This window comes from Colius striatus, chromosome 1 (genome assembly GCF_028858725.1).
Source record: "Colius striatus isolate bColStr4 chromosome 1, bColStr4.1.hap1, whole genome shotgun sequence".
Lineage (NCBI taxonomy): Eukaryota > Metazoa > Chordata > Aves > Coliiformes > Coliidae > Colius > Colius striatus.
The window spans coordinates 62,194,576-62,216,652 of record NC_084759.1 but is presented as its reverse complement, the minus strand read 5'-3'; the positions used below and the strand labels follow the sequence as shown (position 1 = coordinate 62,216,652).

Genomic DNA, 22,077 nt, shown 5'->3' with positions numbered 1-22,077 from the left:
GCAAGTAAGTTTTGGCTAAAAGAGAAGGTCAAGTGTTTTTATGAAATTCACAGTGATCTTCCTTTCTTAACACTGAGCTGAAAATCTGGACAAAGTTTTAGAGTAAACCTTTAGTCACTGCAATAGGCCAGGTCTCCAAAAAGCATTTTGTATTACCAGTTAAGTGCAAATTCTTTATCTAGCAGTCGAAATATATGTTCAAGTTCATCTCATATAACTAGTTCAGTAGTGTCACAGGCCTGACAGTTGTTACAGACTTCTTTGGAAACACAAGGGTAAGCTGCACAAGGCATAGGAAATGTTTATTGGCAATTCTTTAAAAATTAAGTGAGCTCATTTTTTGGATGTTCAGTGTTTTTGGAGGTAGAACTGAAAACCCTTCTTTGGGCTTGTCCCTCAGTATTTTTTTTGATATTCTGTTCTCATTATGGTTTTCTTAAAAGTTTGTTAAGAGCTAACAATTGGTTGATGATCCTGATATTAAAGTATCTATGCAATTTTGAAACCCTCCTAGAACGTTGTAAAGTGATAATATCTATGTTCAAGTTAGGAGACCACTATAGTAGCAAGTGTAAAAGAGAGCTGGGAACTGCCATGGGACACAAGAAAAGATAAATTAATGGTGTGCTTAGGGGGGAAAAAAGTTATCTGATGATGATAGAGCTAATCAGGAGCTCTGTGAATTTGTTAGCTTATGGTTAAGCAATTATTCTAGTTGCTGGACCCAAGGGCTCAACACAGCTACCCATGCACAGGTGTGTGGTGCCATCTGAGCTGCCCTATGGCACTCTGCCTGACTTGAGGGTGCCACTCCAAAAGGCTGCAGGTCCTCTGTCAGACATGCCAGCCCCACATGGATATCATAGCACTTCTTAAAAGGGCGGTAGGCACATGTAAGTTAGGAAATTCATACAGCTCTTCAGAAGGGTCTTTTTATTCATTTAAAATCACAAATAGAAAGAAAGAAACACTGAATGATCTAATTCTTAAGACCACATAAAGGTAAGATGCAGAGTGATATTCTGACATTAAGTTGTGATGGATGTCAGAGAAAGAAAACAGATATGAACAACTAGTGGCTGGTACCAAAACAATTATTTATTCCTACCTGAACTGAGGGTGAAAATACTATTTTGCTGACTTCACACTCTTACAAGTCACAAGAAAAAATAATTATGTCACGTGAAAATGTGCCACGCAGAGTCAAACTAGCTGTGTTTTTACCTACAAACTGAACATATGTGTAGGGATTGTATGGTATAATAAATAGAAGTTATGAAAGACATGTTTCCTCTGACTCTGAAGCGGGCCTACATTTTGAGATTAGGGTAAGAATCCGGGGCCTCACACAATGAGGCAAAGAAGCCAAAAACACCTTGGTTCCCTGAGCAATTAGAGCTTGTAAAGTGTAAGCACAGTGACTGTGGCTTCTTAGACTTCTTCAACTCTTCGTGAAACATCCTCATCAAAACTTTTCCACGATAATGGCTGTGACTAATGTGCAAGATGCATGGGACAGAAAGAAGCTAAGGAGCAAAACTGTCATTGCATGGATAACCTCAACTGTGCACTGACCAATGCCGTACCTGGGGCTCTTTGACTAAAATTTATGGGTTGCCTCACGTTCTATTATTTAATTTTAAACAAAAACTACAGTATGTTCACACTGTTTCTCCCTCTCTTCTTGATAGTTAGAAATGAACACCCTTGACACCCTCTTAAATCACACTGTTTGGCAACTCTTTTACCGTGTAGGCAAACATTTGAGTTTGGTGTTAACTATGCTGGGTGTTGTACGGTACACAAACACAGACTGTCTCTTCCTCAAAGTTCTTACAGTCTGAAAGATAAGATGAAAGAGTGTTTGGGAAGATGAGTAACTAGGGTGACTGTGGGAGGGGTTCACCTCAGTTAAAACTAAAAAAAACCTCTCATCTCCAGGAAATCACTTGAAGAACGTAAAGTGCTGAAAGTGTGTAATTTTTGTCTATAACAGTTTTGAAATCAAGACAAAAAATGGTGAAGCTGTTGACATTTGCTTGTGCCTGGTTTTGTTGGGACATAAGTAACACATTGCTGCTAATTCTCCCAATACCCCCAAGTCAGCCACCATGCCATCCCGGTGCAGCCAGTGTCTGCACAAAGCCAAACCATCGGGCTGGCTCTGAGGGAAATGCACGTGCATCAGCATCCCAACATCTCTTCTCTTCCCATAAACAACCTCTTGGGTTTTCACCTTGAAAGGGATTAGAGGGAGGGCTTTAGAGACCAGATGTCTCCTGTATTTGGCAAAAGACTTTTCATTTGAATACAAGAAATTGTTAGACTCTTTTTGCTTGCATGTATTTAGAAAAGCTATGAGTCACAAAGTAAACAGAAGTAAATGTGATGTAATCAGCATGTGCAACTTTCCGTGATTCAGTTTAGCAAACATTTCTCCAAACTAAAGGTATCTATGTTTAGACATCAAGCACGGGCTAAACACAAAGGCCCTCTAGTCACAAGGGCACCAGACTTCTCACTCCCTGAGAAGGAGTAGCTCGGGTGCAGGCTGCTGAGGCACAGCAGTAGGGTGCTCATGGGCACCCCTTACTCACTTTTGCCTCCAAGTTTCCAGTAGCAGGGTTTATTGTTACTGGATACAGAAGGACTTGGCAACAACACAAACTTTTCTAGGGTACAGATATGGTGTGACGGACATCCCCAGTGTGGTGGACATCCCCAGGTCATAACTTCTTTGTATGTCACGTTCTAGATGACACTTGTATACCACAAAGATTAATTCCTCTTTCCTTCTTAACATGATTTAGTACACATCAGATAGTGCCTCTTGGTTTTGGGATTGTACCAGGATAGCTTGTTCCTTAAAAGAGGTTTGAGATCAGACTTAATCCATATCACACAGATGATAGATCTGACTTTGCCTTAGCAAGGACAGAACAGTTCTGATACTAACGGGAATTATGTAACTGCACCTTCTCTTTGCAAAGCATTAGCAAAGTGCCACATGCATATGAAATGAGTGATCCCTGGCTTAGTGAAGTCTTGTATCCATTGTTTGTACATAAAGGCAAAGAGTGCAGTTGTTTTGTGAATCTGAGTGACACACTTGGAACCATCCGTGTTTTGATTTCAGGCCAGTGAAAACCAGATTTTCCTTTTACTAGAGCAGCTGAAAGAAAAGTTGGAGGCAGGAGGCAGCTAATGCCAAGGTAAAACTATGCACAGTTCTTGTCATATGTCTTCAAGTGATACATTCCAGAGTCATTCTTTATTTAATCATTCAGAGATAAATAAGCTGCTACTTACTACAAACTAATTATTTTTTTTAAGCATCACAGCTAAAAGATAATCTGTGCTACAGAATTCCTAGTGGCAAAGACATCCAGGATTTTTTACATGTAGAATCATGAAACTGCTGTGACGCTTTTCAAGTTTTAACACACCAACACATTTGCCTGAAAACTACAATGCAAGCAATAAACAGTCTTGTTTGGGTCCAGTCCTTCAAGGAACAACACAGTTTTGCACTTAACTTCATGGACTTAACTTCATGGACTTGCTCCTCACAAGCTTAACCTAGTTGATAACATTTTTGAACAATATGCTTATCTCTCGATGCATTTAAAAAAAATAAACCCGTGGGTTTAGTATTGATTAGTCTCCTTACACATTCACAGCTAGAGCCCTAAAGAGCACAGGAAAGAAGCTTAACAAAGACACTTTGAAGGGAAAAAAACCCAACACAATGACTTTTTCTTTATTTCTCTAATTGCTGCAGATGTTGTGTAGTTGTGCCTACAAAAAGTTAAATATTATGTCTCTGTAACATTTTTGATCTTCATTAATTATAGCTCAGAAAAGCTTACCAAAAAGCAGCCTGCCTCTTTAATACAAATAAGATTAATTGCATGCTTGTTCAGAAAATGAACCACCAGTAGTTAAACAAAAAATGTTTGTCTTTAAGCAGCCTTTGGATGATTTTTTTTTTAACTGTTACAGGAAGTGAAGAGGCTGCCAAATTACCATGCCCGTGAGCCCCACTCTCATTATCAGCCTAAACGAACGCACACACCCCGCCACTTTCATCCTCTTCCAGGTTCAAGAAAAAGAAAAAGGAGGCATTAAAAAAAAAACCCAACACAGCCCTTCCACACAAAGAGGTGTCTCTGAAGTCTGGAATGCACCCTGGCTGTTTGAAGACAAGATTTATACCTGACACCCTCCTTTAAGCTCATTGTTGAGACTCGCCTGTGTTCAAATCAACCGCAGACTGGCTGCTGCAGGTACTTCATCTTACAGCAACCACATCATCTAAGATAAATGCACCAGGAATTGCTATCACTTTGAGGTGAAAAAAAAAAAACCAACCAAACCCAACCAAACCCTGATGCAGATAGTGGGTGAAGGGAAAACCAGACAGGCACAAAGGAGTGCGTGAGGCTGTGCACAGGGAAGGAGCCGGCAACAGCTGACAGTCTGCCGCGTGGGGCACAAATATGAAGTAGTTTTGGCCGGCTGTGTGGGCACCTGTGTTTTGGCACAGGCTGCCCTTGCCTTCGACAGCCAGACTGCAGGACTGGGTACCAGGCAGGATGCCTGAGCCACCACCACAGCCAGGGAAACAGTAGCATGCTGTCTGGTTGTGAAGGACTGAAAGGAGCTTTTTGACTTGGTGGAACATGTAGAGGAGGACTGCGACATCAGCTCATGTCGTCCCCATGTTTTCTGAGGCAAACTTAGTTTCCTCATTATAGGCATACTCATTCTCTCCCCAAGCAAACTATGGTTAGACACTTCCATTCAGCCTCTTAAATTCCTCTAGAAGAAAACCCTTGGTAGTAAGGGCTTTTAATTTTACACAGAACTTGTCTGGTGGGAGGCAAAGCCATAGAGCACTGAGATATATGAAGCAAACATAGGAGGTAAAGAAGAGAATGCTCAAGACAGTTTCAGGACACAGAGAAACACATCTGAATATCCCAGAGCTCAGGCTGCTGAAATTCTAGCATTAGCAGGTGTTGCACTTATTACTAAAGTCTTTGAAGTGACACGGGCAGAAAATGTTTGTCACAGGGACAGAATAACTCCTGGCAATTTGCAAAAAATATTTATTGTCTATGTCAGCATCAAAGGCCCAATAAAAGTTGGGGTGTAAGGATGCCATTTGTGGTGCAGAACCAGTTAAGGAGCTTTTTTCAAGGTAAAGAATTCCCATTGCATTTGGAATAACGCTGCTTTAATCCATGTCACTCAAAAACATTTGTAAAGAGATACTCTGAAATTGCATTAATAGAGAAAAGAAGGAAGAAAAATGACAGTATATGTGGTTAACATAAAATTTGAAATCAGAAAAAAAAATTGTCCTACTCAAAGATTTCACATTGCTCATCTTTGATCCTGGTACCAGAAAACAACAGTGGACTAGCAATAAAGCTAAGGATTCTTAGGGGCTGTTCTAGCATCACAGATTGACCCTGCCATGTGGGAGGACCCATCAACGTGTTCTGAATTTGACCCAACAGAAAGCTCTAGATTTGGTTTTCTGATTGTCCTTTTTCAAGCAGTTCAAGCAGGCCTTTACTGGGCTTCTTCCAAAATCTTCTGGACTCACAGACCCCATCTCAAGGAATGTTTGAGATTTTGAGATCTGAGAAAAATGAGCTGGTTTAATCCATGTCAGTTATACTGCACTTTCTATATTTAGGATTTTTAAATTATGTTTTATTAAGAATGCAAATTATGAGCATTTCTAGGACTCCAGGTACTTGCATGTCCCAGCTAGCATATAAACCTCATGCCATTACAGTTCTGAATAAGGCAGGTTAAATTTGTAGCAGATTTAAAATAGGGCAAAAGGAAGGATGGGAAGAGAGCCTGTACAACATGTTTAACATCTGCCCACTAGGATGGGAGGAGAAATATCTACACTCGAGCTGAACTGAGCTGATAGAACTGCCTGTGAAGCTGTAGCATCAGGCTAAGCTTAGGGTGTTTTGTTGTTTGTTTTGTGGTTTTTTTTTTTCCTTGGGGGATGATCTGGTGTAAGCAGGAGGTTCTCAGAGAAAACAGTTTCATCAATCCATGACCGATGTATTGAAAAATGGAGTGTGGCTCCACAGCAGCAATCATGGGAATCCATTGTGGACATTTAGCCTGGAGCCTCCATAATTTCCGACACAGAGCATCTGAGGAAATAGCATTCAGTATTTCATTCTGACATTTCAGCCCTTGACGGCACACTTCAGAATGCTGCTCGAACCCAAAGTCAAATGCAATAAACAGCAAAGCTTTGAAAAAAAAAAAAAAAAAAGCCCCAACAAAAAAACCCAAGTGTAAGCAAGGCTAGTTCAGCTTGTCCTATCTCACAGGGAGCTGCAAGAGAAGGGAAACAGAAATACGTGGCTCTAGGCAGTCGCTCCATTGCTGCCTGCCCATTGGAAATAACTTGCGATTTTCAAGAAGCAGTTACAGATGCTATCAGGGCCTAATGAGAGCACTAGCAATGAATTAAGTGGCAAATGCCCTGGATTCCCCAGTAACTCCTTCTCCAGCCCCCAGAGAGATAACACCTTTCTCCTGTCCTGCTTTTTTTGCTGTTATTGTCCTCACTCAGTCCTTTACCTTGTGTAAATTCAGTGTCTTCCTCAACACATGGGCTTTGTCATGCTGATAACTTCTTCCCTTCAACTCTGCATTTCCCCTCTCACCGTCTGTCCTTGCTCAGCTCCAGCTGCAACAGCAGTTGGAAAGCAGTAGGTATCCATTCCCCCTGCCTGCACCCTATGTTGTTCCTGCAGCCACTCCTTGCATCCCCATATCCATCTTCAAACACCTGAGAGCCCAAACAGGATTTGAGCATCCTTTCCTCTGACCCTTATATGCGCTGCAATCCTGACCCTTTGCGCTTCCTGCTGCCATTCTCCGTAACTCTTCAACTCCTCTAAAAGTGTGGCAAAACAACACTGGGCATGTGCTGCCTCTACATCAGAGTAATCCTACCTGGAGTGAAATCCCAGGCAACTCATCCTCACCTGCTTGGGGCCCATTGCCACCAGGGCAATGTGGCATCGTGCATAGAATCATAGAAGAGTAGAAGTTGGAAGGGATCTCTAGAAATCATCTAGTCCAACTCCTTGCTAAAGCAGTTTCCCCTTGATCAGGTCATGAAGGAACGAATACCAGTGGGTTTAGAAACTTCCAGAGAAGGAGACTCCACACTCTCCCTGGGTAGCCTGTGCCAGGGCTCCCTCATCCTCACGGGAAAGAAGTTTTTCCTTGTGTTTGAGTTGAGCTTTTTGTATTCCAGCTTATGTTCGTTAGCCTCTGCCTGCAAAGGGGTGGGTAATGTCAGAATCATCTTGCAGAGCTAACAACACAGTCGTATTTATAACTTGTGAAGGCTGTGAGAAGAGCTCTGCTGCCTCTTGGCACACTCACTCATCTCCAAGAGCTAAGGGAAGTCCCCCAGGCCCTGGTCTGGGTAGCTCTTAGAAAACAAGAAGACAGCTTAGCCTGACTAAATGCATTGTCCCGTGTAAGTGGCAGAAAAATCACACTTGTAGCTGTAGCAATGTATTCTATAGAAAAACCCTGTGACAGAAAATGATTTATTTCCATGACTGTTTGCTTGAAGTAACAAAAGGGTTATAGGAACAGCATTTCTGGAAGATACAACTATGAAGTACACAACAGCAACTGAGGAACTACATTTCTTTTTCAGCTTGTCTAAAATGTCACACTGTGCAGAGACCTGGGGGCATGTCTCAGTGATGTGGTTTAAATGGTGAACAGTGAAAGCTAATTCTTCTCCAAAAAAAAAGAATGCAAGCAGGAAGCTTGTTTAAAAGACAAAGCTTTCAATGGATAGCAAGTGTTTTGTGTTCACATGTATGCTCAGGTTGCTTTCAGAGTCAGTTTTTGTCTGTCTTGGCTCTGCCTTCTAAGACATCTCCAAAAGCTCATGTATGCGCCTAAGTGCCAAATGTGTGTACTCCATCTCCAGATCAACAGCAAGTGACAGTTAATTAAAACTACTCATTACAGAGAGTTCATCCTTTCATGATAAATGATGGTATTGACAGATGAGTTATTTTTACATTATGCTTAATTACATCAAAGCTCAACCCACCAGTGTGCAACGGAAAGGGTAGCGCTTTTGTTTGTTATTAATAACATACTTATTAGTCTCCTTCAGCACAATTCTATTGCCATATAATGAAAAGTGACTGAAACCCACATACATGAGATGTCAATTAAAATAGTTTCATTTTTGTTGCCACGTCATGACATACTGGGTATACAAATCTGTAGAAAAAAAGTCATAAGACCGCCTCATCTCTTGGCACTTCACAGTGATGTCAGTTTAAAGCCTGAAGGAAACAATGATTGAGTTTTCCTGTTTGCATGGAGCCAGTTCTGTCCATTTACCTTGCTCAGGCTGCTATACATATTTCCCACACATATCTTCTTGTAGGAGGAAAACAAAGCTATATACAGATGGCTATATACAGCAACATACAAAATGGCTTCCTCTAATTTGTTTGTCTAATAAAACAAATGTCTCCAAAAGGGAATAACTTAAGTATTCAAAACATAAAGACCAGATCATGCTGCCTCTGCTCGTGGGGCAGCATCACCAGCTGAAATCAGTGGGCCTACTAAGAGAAAAATGTATCGGCACATTTAGCAAAGCCTCCTAAATAAAAACCAAGTAGTCTACAATAAAAGTGGCTTTTTGAAGTCTACCTTCAGTGTTCAGAAAATATCACAGTTCCTGTAAATCATTTTTACTTCAAAGGCAGTCAAAAACCTGGAAATGAAAACCTAAGATGACCACGTTCATACCACCTATTACCCCTTTGCTGAACTTTGCCTCCACCAACATCTTGCTCCTTCTGCTGTGCTTTCTGCTTGCACTCTGAATAGATAATCTAACAGATTAAAAACCATTGATACACTTCTTAGTAAGCATGAAAGGCTTGCATACAGGGTATAGTTAGCACATTTCAGAGGAATACATGGTCATCACAGGTAAGTTGTTAGTGGAATAGTATGACATGTTGAGTAAAATGGGACATCAAATATTCCTTCTGTTTAATTTGGAATGGGGAGTTGAACTTTGAACTCCTCTCTTTCAAGAGAGTATCAAACCCATAGGGGTTACTGGATATTTGCAGGAGGGCTTCCTTTTTTCTTTTTTTATTTTAGCAATTTCCCCAAAGTTTTAGCTGGATTACAAAGCAAATGGTGCTTGTGTGGGCATGATGTAATTTCCCACCTTCTCTTCCTGGCTCATTTGTACACCTCCCAGCTCCTCTCCCAGCAGTCCTGCCACGTGGATGGTGCAGGGAAGAACCCAGTCCCCAAAGGCTTGATGATGCAGATGGCTGGGCCAGGGCACTTGATGAGCTCCATTGAGGCAAAAGGCTGCCCTGTGAGCCACTGACAAATGCACATAGTAGCAAGGTCTTTGCAAATGTCCCAGTGGGGAGAGCTTCAGTTGGAGCTGGCAATCAGCCACAAGACACTGATCCATCAGAAATTAGCCTTCATCTATTGTGGTACTCCTGGAGGTACTTGCCTCTTAGCCATCCCTCACTTAAATTAGCCTGAGGCAATCTCTAGCACATTTTGCCTGAGAAAGCCCCCTGCTTCAGCAGGGATCAGGCCAGTTTCACAAGAAGAGGAGTGTCATCATGGACTCAGTGCTCCATGGAATCCACAGGAGCTGGCAGCATCCTTGCTACAGACAGAGCATGGGGAGAGCAAGACACCTCAAAATGAATGCTCAGAAGATAGCAGATATGCCTCAGCCATGACACTGGCAAGGCTAAGGAATGTGGCAAGGCTTTGCTGTCCAGTCATCCAGGCCTCCCCTAAAATCCAGCCTACAGATGTCTCCTACAGATCACGTCTCTCTCACAAAACACAGCACCGACACTGCTCCATCTTTATGCCCTTCATAACTCCATCATCCATGGCGCAGCACAGGCCAAACGCCTCTGTCTGTCTTTAGAAAGCATCCCCCTCTGAATATCAGTTTGGAAATCTTTCCCCTGGGTGGTTCAGAGCAGGCTGGGTGGGTTCCACAGAGAGGGGACGTCCCCAAACTTGCAGATGGGCAGCCTGGCTGCAGGGGTTCCTTCAAAAGGCTGTCTAGCTCCCTCCTGTTGATGTTTTTCTGCTTTGCATGAGGCAGGTTTTTTTCTCTTTTTCACTTAGGCACATGACTCCTAAATCTAGCAATTGGGGCACCACCTGGGACAGGCTTTGGAAACAGGACTCTAGTTCTTACTCTGACTAAAATTTAAAGCGTTCCCACGAGTCTACATCTCCACACACACTGGCAAGTGCCCTGGCCACCAGGCTGCATCATTATTTTTCTTTTGCTCTCCAAATAAACACTTCCACCTAGGAAAGTACAGCAGTTAAAAAAAAAGAAAAGGGGTGGACAGACCTCTGTTCACAAGAGCTGGAGTCACAGTTGTGGGAGAAAACACTAGAATCTCCCCAGTGAGAAGCAAATCAAATCCAAATGTCCCACCTGAGGTCCCTAAGCATGGACTAAATGTAAATGTGTGGACATTCTCTTCAGCAGGACTTAGATGTGGAGTGTTGCTCTGTTCATCCAGCACAGGCCACGCCAGGTAAAGCATGTCCAGAAGCACACGTTCAGGCATGCAAAGAACTCAATGGAGGTAAACGTGGGTGTTAAGGAATGTAGGTACCTCTGGGGTGAAGGGGCAGGCAAGGAAAGTTTCCTAGGATCTAGATTTTAGACTTAGCATGTGAAGTGTCAGGTCTGCTAGATGTCCAAGTTCCTCCATGGGATTAAATCCATGAAGGCAATCTGACAGAAGGTATCTGCTTCCTGCCTCAGAGTGCTCTTGAATCTAAGATGCAGAAAGTGCCTGCTACACTTTCCAAAAACCCATCACCAATTGCTCTTCTGTGATTAAGCAGAAATCTTGAATTTGTATATATGAAAAAGGGTGAAAACTCCAGATGAAAAATATTTGAACATTAAACATGACTCTTTATGATCTTCCATATGTTCTGAAAAAAATTACATGTGTATGAAACTAAGCAAACATTTGTGTGCAACACTTGTTCAATTAATCCAGCTACTATCCCTAATGATAGGGAAAATACCACAGGCTGCAGCTTTGCTTCTGTATGTATTTCTGGGGAACCCAAGCTGATAGCACTGCTTTTGCGCTTGGCTTTGCAAGGGGAACAACAGATACCTTTCCCCTTCATCCATTTTAATTAAACTAATACAGTTCTGGTAGCTCATGCAGCAATTGTACCTTTTCTTTACATTCTTGTCCAGTTCAGTTATAGGCACAGATAACAGCAAATAAAAATACAACATCCAAAGTTTGTTAAATGCAATGGTAAAAACACGACATCAGGATTGAGGAAGCATCTCAAGTCTTTCCACCAAACTTGTTTTAAAAGGGATGAACAGAAAGTTCTGAAGGAACAAACCAAATCCAGACACCATACTTCCCCTCTCATTTTCTTTACTTCTGTGTTTCAGAATTCCAGAAAAAGAAACCATGCATGCATACAAAAAAAATTACTAACTTTAGGTAGTAAGCATATATAACATTCCACCTTTTTTTCTCCTTATTTTTGTCACAAATTCTTTAAGAAATAACTTTGCCACACCGCTTAATTAGGAAGAACTTACTGAATTAATAAGCCAGAGTGCTTTGGAAAGGCGTTAAAATAACACAAGAGGGGCAACCAAGGATGTGCTATGGATGAGCAATGCGTGGAGCTAAGCTTGACTATGTTTGGCTGAAAGCAAGCATTCTCTTCCAAAGCAGCCAGTTGCTATACCAGCTGTAAGCCCATCACTTTGCAGACACAGACTTCTATGGTGATGCCGTACAAAGCTTTTTGAGATGCTACAAACCACAAGCTCAAAACCTGACTAATGTCTAGAACTTCAGCTTGCTTGCTGTTACTGGCTTAGTCATTGCCAGCAGCCCTACATGCATCTGCTAATCCTGCAGTATCCTCAGCACCATTCCCTCCTGTGGGAAAGCCCTGGTTAGTCAGCCACGAAGAAAGGTAGAATGTTGTGATATGTCTCTTACCATTGTGCTGCTTTGCTCTTCTTGCATTCCCATCTTAATGACTGCGTGAGCTGCTGGCCTTCCACACTGTCTTTGTGCCTATGTAAATTCAGTTGTTTGATGCTGAAGAGGCGGAGAGGATTTCTAAGTCAAGGGGCAGGTGTGAGTGAAAGGAGCAACCCAACAGCCAAACTATTTGAAAATGAAACCTTTAATGTCTCATCAGCTCAGCACTTGAAAAAAAAAGCCTTCACAACTTGCCTCGAAAACTGGAAAAACAGGGTGTCTAGCTATAATTTAAGACATTAATTACAAGAAGATATTGCAGTTCCCTGACATATTTTGACTTTAGTGCAGCGAAGTGCTATCTTAAAACTAGGTCTGATTATTAATACGTGAAACACTGTCAGTGACAAAGATATTGCAAACGGATCGATTTGCCTCCCATTCACTAGTCGAAATTTCAATGTATTTTGAGGTCAAATGTTAGGGCACGCCTGAAAAAATGGGGGTTTTTCCCTTACTTGAATAGAAATACTGATGAGTATTTTGGCATGACCAGAAATTTGATTATACTTATAGTACTGTAACAAATTTACAGGACTTGTCATAGTCTTTAAAAAGAGTTATTCAGTGACTACCATGAGCATTCCTAAAACTGCAGCGTCTGGATGCGACACCTCAGTTAGCAAAGTTGGAGCAAAAAGTATTTTTCACCTGCAACCAATAAATGAACCTGCACTCGTTCAGTCTGGATGTCTCCTTTCCAGCACATAGGACACAGCATAGCAAGAGCAAATACAATTTGCCATAAAGGAACAGAGGGAAATATGAGCCATATGAATTCCTACAATTTACTTTCATTTCCCTGGTCCAGAAAAGACTTTAAAATACGGAGTTAAAGGTTAAGAACATGAGAAGCCGATTTGCCTTCTGTGGGACAATCTGACACTATTTGAAGTTGTGCATATTGCTTATAGGCTCTGACATCTAAGTCACAATATACATCTACCAGTCATATACAGCTTCATCTGCACCAGCATTTTTACAGTCATTGTGGAACTCTGAATAAGAAACAAAACCTCAAATTTCCTATTGGACTTCTTCCTTCTGCTGAAATAATCAACTTTCTACATGGTTGCCTCATCTAGAAAATTTTTACGATGCTCGTAGATAGATGGGCAAACACAAGCATCCTGCCCCTTGCGCCTTCAAAGCTCTCACGTAAAGATAACAGTGTTTTCTTTTAATCTTTTTTTCATTACTGAATATTACGCTTACAACAGTCCTGCTTTGCTACAGATGGTTTCCTGTTGTTTCTGCCAAATGTGAAATAGCTATAAAACTTGAAAAGGTTTTGATGCTGTCACTGTATGAAAAATTGCATCTATGAGGGAAAATTAAATATGAGCCTTAGCCTTTAATTGCTTTAATCTTACTTACTAAGTGAACTTTTTTACTCCCACCCCCAACTCAAAGCTTCCGATAACATGACCCGAAGGGAAAAATACAGCTATGTATTTTAGTCAGGTATAAAGCCTTCATTAACAAAAACAAAAAAGAGGAAGGGGAAGTAGATAATTCTCATGTCCAGACCAACCAAACAGCCACCAACTCCAGCTAACAAGAGCAGTGCCTTTGGCTCAGCTTCATAAAATATGTAAAGTAATTTCTGTCAGAAGACAGCGAAGTTCCTGTTTTCAGTGCTATAATAAGGAAATCTGTCATCTTAGCAGACAAATTACTAGAAAATGGCTTTGAGTACTCCCAAGGGGACAAAGCCTTTGCTCCTTCCATGGGCAAACCTCAGTGAACTCTGTGACAGCTTTATGTGAATGCAAAAGGAACGTTAAGAAGTACTTCAAAGAAAAATTGTATTTTAAGCACTTCTCGTATGATAAGAAAAACTGTTGATGCTCTAATACTCTCTATAGGCATAGATTCAGTATGGGAGAAGAACTAGAGAAAAGGTATTTTATCAGCAAAGGTATGGGATGGGCACATCCAAGCATCAGCAAATGAATGAGCTGCACAGGCTCTCTGAAATTTCTGCCAGTATTTGACTGGCATCACAGCAATATACTCATTTTCTAGAGGGAAAAAAACAAAACCAGTGAGCATTTAACCACATCCTTCTACCAATGAGGTAAGGCTGCACTCACTGTCACGGATCTGCCTGTACAAGCACTGATGGTAGAGGCAAATAAAGTGAATATTAGAAATCACTCTGTCATTTTGAGTATGATTTTTTGTCTTGCCTTACACAGAAGGCCTGATATCTTATGGTTCTGTAGCACAAGAAGCAAGTGCTCTGTGTTACACTGGGAATTTGGCAAGCACCCATCACTGCAGGAAGAAAATACGCAATTGTAGTCTCACTCAACCAAGACATCGGACCTCAACTTTCCAGCTGCTCGGACCTCTATTCACTCATGGGGATCGATCCAATATCCATTCACTACAAGAAGAGTTTCACTCTCGGCAGAAAGAGAAGCTGCTGGGACTTCAGTATTTTTAAAACTGGTGCTGTCTTTGCCTGCTCTGGAGGCTGGAATTTAAAAGCTGATGCAGAGGTGACATTGTGGGCAGGAGTGAGTGGAAAATATGTACACTCATCAAACTGCAACCAGATGTCTCATCTATATGTGGAAGTGCCTCACTTGTGTGCTGTACCCCTGAGGGCACTGTTGCCCTGCCTCCTCAGAGTGTCCCTGGTGTTTCCCCATACAGAGGGACTCACACCAGAGATAACTTTGTTTGTTTAGTCTGACTTCTACCTAAGCTAAATTTAAAACAACCTTATACAGGCTTTTGGAAACCTGTGCTGAACAGCTATGGACAAACCCCTATAGTTCAGCCCAGCTGTGGCTCCTGGATCATTGTAAAGATCTCCAGGTTGAGTGGTGCAGGGACACAGGAGCTGCTTGGGGTCCATGTGGCTGACATGCCAGACCTGCTGCCTTCCCTGAGTGACCCCACACAGCACTCAACTTTGATGTCTATGAAAATCAATGGCTCCTTACTGGGGCCAGGAAAGCATTTATGGACAAGCACCTTTTATTTCTCTTTTTTAGTGTACCATGTCTACATCTGAACCTTGGATAAAGTCAGAAATGGGTCTGCAGTTCCCATTTGAATAGCTGCTGCACGACTGGAGAGTCTTCTCTTAACTTCACTAGAAGGTGAATTGAGCTCCTGTAGGCTCCTTCACTTATTTATTTATTAACAATTTTGGCATTTGTTTGCCAGCTGAATTATTTGCACCTTTCACATCCAATTAAATAGCAAAAACTACTAGAGCTGGATTTTTCTCACAACTAGTTAGAAACCATGAGAGAAAACATAACTCTGCCACATCAGAGATTTTCTCTATATACTGTACCGTATTTGCATCTAGGTTTCCTTGTTGCTAGCAAATGCCATCTGTTATCTGTTTTGGTCTGCTTATGAGAACCGGTAATTTTCGAAAACCGAGAGCAAGGAAAGAACAATGGGTTTTTCCTTTGTATTGTACATCCTAAAGAAACCAACTGGATCTACACATGTACACAAAAACATACCTCTCCAATTGGCAATATGTTAGCACATGCTTTTTCTGTGGGGAAAAATTAAAGAGACAAAGCTCATCCCAGGGAAGTATTTGAATGTAATGAAATAAATCTGTGCCCTACAATGCTTGGATGCTTGGTTCCACTTTTGTCTCTCTTGGAGTGTGCTGACACTCAGACTTGGTGATGGATCAAACGGTGACAGCTGAGATAGTTACTGCCCTCAGCTGTGTGCTCTGCCCCTCTCTTGGAAATTACTGCCCTCCTGCAGCCAGCACAACTGCACGCTTCATGAATCCAGTTTCAGACTGTCAGACTTCACACCAGGAGAAGTGAAGTCACGCGGATGCGCCAGCCCATGAACTCCCGCTGCTTGGAGGCAAATCGGCCAGCCACCCAGCCATGCCTGCCTGCTGTGCAGGTGGAAAGAACTGCAGAAAGAAAGGGGGTGGCCAGCTGAAGGTCGTGCTGCTTTGCCTGACCCCTCATCATGGGCCACGGGACAGGTGTTAGCCCACAGAGTGCTCCCTCCTATTTTTGGAAATACACAAGCGTCTAGCTTGTGTGACATGTTGTCATCAGCTACTCACCGAGCAAAGAAATGGCAACATCAAGTGACATGTCCCCAGCCTTTTCTTGGGTTTTTTTTGTTGGGTTTTTGTTTGTTTGGTTGGTTGGTTTTTGTTGTCGTTATCATTAATTGGATTTCTTTCTTTTGCAACTCCTCTTCAGAGAGAGTATTAAACTATGCTGAGCACTGACCAAACTTCATTCCTCTTAAGTCTATTGCAATTTTTTTTCTTGACTCTGATAGGTCGAGAAACTTTAGGATGGTAATATCAAACTCCCTTTTGTTATAAGTGCTAAACTGAAGTCTAATGTTTGAGGATGCTGTTTGTGTCAGAGTTCTTAACTAAAGCAGGCTATAAGCTAGCACCAGGTAGTTCAACAGATTCTGCCATTTTTAGCCTTTGATCTTATCTGTTCCTCATATTTTTGTAGTCCCAGTTTTTCCTCTTTCAAGATGTATGATCTGGATGCAAAGGGCCTTTTTGTCTCCTTCTTTTCAGTCACAGAATCCAATTTCTGTAAAGTCTCAATTTATCAGCTAAGAGTTTACAGATCTCTTCCCCCTTTCCCTCCCCCCAGTCTTTCACTCAAGCCATACAGTGTGTATACAGTTGTGAAAGAAAAATGAAGCATGTCACAGGAATGAATCCTTCTAGCTTGGATAATTATAAATATCTAATTGTGAGCTATTAAAATGGTTCTTGCTTAAAATGGAAAGAAAAAACCTGACACTGAATCTGCAAATAATTGTATCCTGCTTAACTGGCACTTCAGTAGTTTTAATTCGTGATATATCCAAAAGATGCGCTGTCAGAATTAAAAGCTCTCTCAGTTCTTGGCCATATGTTTCTGCTTTGGTCCCCAGCCTGTTACATTGCTGAAAAGAGAATAAAGGCTGGTCTAACAGAGCTTCATACACGGAGATGGGGGAAAGAAGTGAATCTTTCCAGAGTTCATTTTTACCAAAGAGCTCTCTTGGACTTGTATTCAGCCAAGTTTTGCAGCACCATGTCCTAGCCATAAAGTCTAATTATCCAGAGGCTCATTAACACAATCTGCAGGGGATGTACTTCCATCAGCATTTGCACAGCAGAGACAAAGACAGTGAGAAACTGGAGCTCAAACATCTTTCTATGCCAGGCTCCAGTAGGGAAGCAAACATCTCATTGAAGATTGGTTGAGAAGAGTTGGATGCTGGAGGTTTGCAACTAGGTTGGTTGATCTTGTCTTTTAAGATCAAATACGTCTCAGGTCTATCAATATTTCAGGATGCCACACGTGTAGCTGAGCTAAGCGTCAGCTTTTTTTCGGGTCATTGATTGTACCCAAGTAATATTCCTCTATCAGTTTATCCCACACATGTTTATTAACAGAGCAGGGCCCTAGACAGTTGGTGCATCAAGACCATCCCAGCCTCTTTGCAAAGCAGGTCAGGCAAGGGTCAGCTGAGGTACCACCAACTCTTGGAGAAGTTTCTTGTGGGGCAGGGAATGAAGCAATGTAAATCTCCTGAAAAAGCATTTCTGCTAGAAAACCGACACAGCTCTGGCAGTCCCTTTTGCCACATAAAATCTTAACAGTCTTTCCCTCTGAAAAAGGAAATTAGTAGAATTTAAGGCACTGGGTCCAGAAAAAGCTCAGCTCTGCAGAACAGAGTCTGAAAAAGAATAAATGCCAGAAACTCTATGAAATCCACCAAAGATTTTGCTCTTGATTTTGCACTGCAGATGGTCAGATGTTATGGTAATGTGGTAAAGTAAAACCTGTTGCTAGATTCATGGTGAGTGATTCAGCTCAAGCATTGTGAATTAACTTCACAGAATGCCACTTGTGACAGTTCAAAACTAACACTTGCTAGCATCAGATCAGGAGATCTCCACAGAGATTTGAAGATTCACTGGCAAAGCTTTAACTTTTCCAAAAGACAATAGTAGATAATGCTTTAAAATAGTCTTTGTTTATCTTTTAATCTTTTGTTTCTAATGGACTCCTTCTGAATTTGAAAATAACTTCATTTCTGCTTTTGTTCTGATTTCCCTGGTGGGAAGAAATGGAAAGATCTGAGCTAAGACAAGTCAGAAGTAATGCGTGCAAAGCAGACATGGTTCAGGGAGCAGTGTTTGATCATCAGCCGTTGCCACAGAGCCAGCAAGAGTTGGGCCCGTCACCCTTGTGGGAGCTGTGCCATTGACAGCATGGGCCCAGGATCTCACTTTGTTTGTTAGAGAATTGGATGAGTGACAAATTAAAGAACAAGTTACTTAGCTTCCAAATAACATTTGGATGTCCTAGTCTCCTGCCGTATGAAGCCAGGGTCTTAGTTTTCTCAGAAGAGTATGGCCAAGCACTTTTCTCACACGATGACTATTGGCACAGGTCAATAATACTTGCCAAGGTGGACAGTCATAAATGTCACAATTCTGTCCTTGTTGAGAAATATCTAATTCTTTACAGGGACGTAGCATATTGGAATATACAAAGTAAGAAGGAGTCTCTGTTTTTGCAGAGACTCCTTCCCCTAACAACACACTGACCAGAAAAATTCTACATATTAAGGAACGGTTTTCCCAAACAAGAGCTGCTGCACCAGGAGCTGTTGTGTAAAAAGCATCACCTGCTACCTTACGGATACCTCATAAAATATATAGTGAGTCTTGAGGGTCAGAAGGGCATCAGAAGGCAGAAAAGGCCTGGTATAGAGAATAACCAGAGGGAGAAATGGGATACCTTTAACAGAAGCGAATGGAAAGGCTGATCAACCTCCAGCTCCTCACAAATGACTCACACAGGGTGTGGTGATGCTGGAACCTCTTGGGTTGTTCTGCTATAAGCAGTAGCTCATGTTGCAATTTATCTACCCTTTAGCTGAGAAGAGAAGCAATGCAGATACCATCTTGAAACCCAGTTCCATCCCTAGCATGGTTAAAGGAAACAAACTCTGTTGAGGATATAGAGGGGAATTCCTCCACTGATGACAACATGAGAAAAACATTATCTTAATATCAATCTTATCTTCAAAAGTTTATGCTGCTATTTTTTGAAAGCTGAGACTTGGACCATTTATCTAGCTCAACTACATGGGTTCAGTTAAAAACTGTAGACTCTGTCAAAATATGCTGGTCCTGCAAGAAATATTACCCTTACATGCAAAGTTGAAATGTTGCAGATGAAGCCATCTTCAGAGATAATTCTAAACACCTCTATGGTAAAATTGCATTCAGTTGAACATTTTTCAGTGAGATTATTTCTACAGCACACGATTCAGTACGATCCCTTGAAAAAGACTATCTCGTGATCTGATGATAAAAATTACATCATCACATGTTTTTCATCTAACTGCAACAGAGAAAAAGAAGTCTATTTATGGCAGCAGCTTTCTGTAAAAGCTATCTATCTATCTATCTATTAAAATGGAAAAAAAAACCCAACCAAACTCTGCCTTTTTTTTCTGGGCATATTCTCATCTCAACTCTTTGTTGTGGTCAGACTACATTACTGCAAACAGCAACACAACTATGCTATACCATATCAACCAAAATTGCTGGGCCAAGCTTTGTTAACAGTTTCACCCTTGTCAGACATCTCCAGTGAAACTGGACTCGCGGGAGCTTACCTGAAAATGTTCTCACTGAGTAGTGTGGAACCAAACTGGCTCCTGCTAAAGATAATACATTTCCTTCATTTGATTGTTCTCATTTCATTTCATTTCAAAATTATTTTCTTACCAGCTGTTGCTCTTTGATAGAGGATGCCTAAACTTTCTTCGCTTTCACTTTCTACATCTTAGACATTTCTGACAGAGAAGAACAAAGAACTGAGTAATCCTGATCATAGTTATGAGGTTTGACTTTGCACAATCACATTGATTTCCTTTAAAAATTTGCGTTCTCCTGTGATTTTTCTTATAGAGGTAAGAGATATTTCCACCATTTGTCCAAAATGTTTCAAGACCTATCACTTTGAAACTGCAGTGTACCACATCACCTCCAGCCTCTGCTGTAGAGGAGCAGCAGCAGCAGCCATAGGATTTGTCTCTTCCAACAAACAGCAGCTGTAGGCGTGAAAAATTTCCTCGTAGCTTGAGGCATATAAAGAGGTTTTGGGTGGTACCCCAAACAGGCAGTAATCACTGAACTCCATGGCACTAGATGAAGATCTCACCTGTCATCCCACAGGGGACAGATGCGAAACACTATTCAGTGCCCTTTCATGTAATATGTAAAGCTCCACCGGCCGCAAAAATTGAAACACTTTTTCTCTGAGGCATACAAGTGTCGAGCTACACCTTTTCTAATCCATAGTATCAGTGCTGCAGCAATGGCAGCACCAGGTAAAAACACCCAGCTTAGTACCAGCGCCAGTCTTCATAGAGGTGTAAGGCTTACACTGTCCACTTCAATGGTTGGAGTAGGTTTTGCAGTGCTGGCCAAGCTCTCTGCTTCCCCAAAGATAACCAAGCTGGACACTTTAAAGCAATTCTAGCACTAGCTTTGGTTACAGTGTATGGTACTTGGCTGCCCAGGCGTTCCTTGGTGCGAGTAGCAGCTCACTTTCCTCTCCAGACCTCACTCCCAGAGCACCCTTTCACAGTGAGATTGTGGAAGCAAGGAAATTAAAAATTGCCATGCTACAAACATGTATTCACATGTATATGCAGTCAGCCACAAGACTGACGATGCTGCGATATCTTACAGCGTTGTGACTTCAAAAGTATAATAGCAGTCTGAAATGTACAGGCAAATTAGTTTTCAATGTTAACACGTAACCCAGAACAGCAGTTCCACTGTCCTCTGGAGAAATGGATACTTCCATTCAAATTAAAAAAAAACAAAAAACCAAAAACAAAACAAAAAGAAACCTGTGGAATCCTCCAGAGTTTTTGAACTGGTCAGAAGATCGGTACTTTTAACAGTAAAAAAGCCTAAATCGTATTCGATGTGAGGAAACTTTAGCTTTCAGTCAAAGATACTACCAGGAACTGTAACTACTTTCTAGCATTTGCAGAAAAAACCCAGTTCTTTAGTTCAATGTCAGGAGCAGAGAAACTCACTGAATAGTAGATCCTGTTCAAACGAAGCCCCAAAATGCCACGATTTCCAGCCACAGCCCTCAGTGATATCCCCGGGACAGAGGCACGCTGGCTGTGGGGAGAGGCGACAGACTCGCAAACATGAGCCTACCTTGTGCCGATGGGCTCACCAGCGCCGAAGCCCGGAGAAGAGGTCCTCGGGCAGGTACAGAGCTCGGGGTAACCCCTTGGTCGGGCTCTCACAGGTGCCGAGGCTCGGGCACAGCCAGCGCGCGTCTCCTCCACTCTCAGAGCTGATCATGAATGTCCCCCAGCCCGGTCCCAGGGAGCACAAACGCACCAAAGCCCTCAGCTGCCGGTCCTGTGCTCCCTTCGCAGGCTCAGAAGGGGTTCCCAACAACTTCTCCTTCCCCGCCGGCTCTTCTGCTCGGGGAAGTTTCCCAAAGCCACGGGCTCCGCTCGCTGCTGAAACTCGCCTACTCCACCTAGAGGTACGAGGATGAGGAGGCACGGCAGGATGAGGAGGAGCCCGGGAGCCCTTTCCCGCTCCTGCCGAGCTCAGATTTTGATCGTTAATAAGAGGAAAAAGAAGGTTTTTATCGGGTTTGGGTCAGAGGAGGGGAATCGGACCCTGGAACATGGAGCAGGGGAGCGTTGCTGGGAAGTTGAAGGGACGAGTGGGAGACTGGATGATTGAACTGGTTCAATTCTGCAACTGTTGGTATGCCAAACTCAAAACTATTCTGCACCAAGATCTCAGTTTTGAGGGAATTTGAGGTGGCTCCTCTGAAGCCTGCCTCACTTTCCTAACCCTCAGCAGCAGTTTTTGGACACCATGTGG

General features: G+C 42.1%; 1 protein-coding gene across 1 annotated transcript in view; it reads right to left on the bottom strand.

The window, feature by feature from the left end:
* Nucleotides 1-21,619, bottom strand: part of EDAR (ectodysplasin A receptor) — a 77,835-nt gene extending 56,216 nt beyond the window's left edge. The window contains exon 1 of the mRNA XM_010208111.2: nt 21,388-21,619. The gene's annotated coding sequence lies outside the window, so the exon portion shown is untranslated. The remainder of the gene's footprint in view (nt 1-21,387) is intronic.
* Between the last annotated feature and the right edge of the window lie 458 nt (nt 21,620-22,077).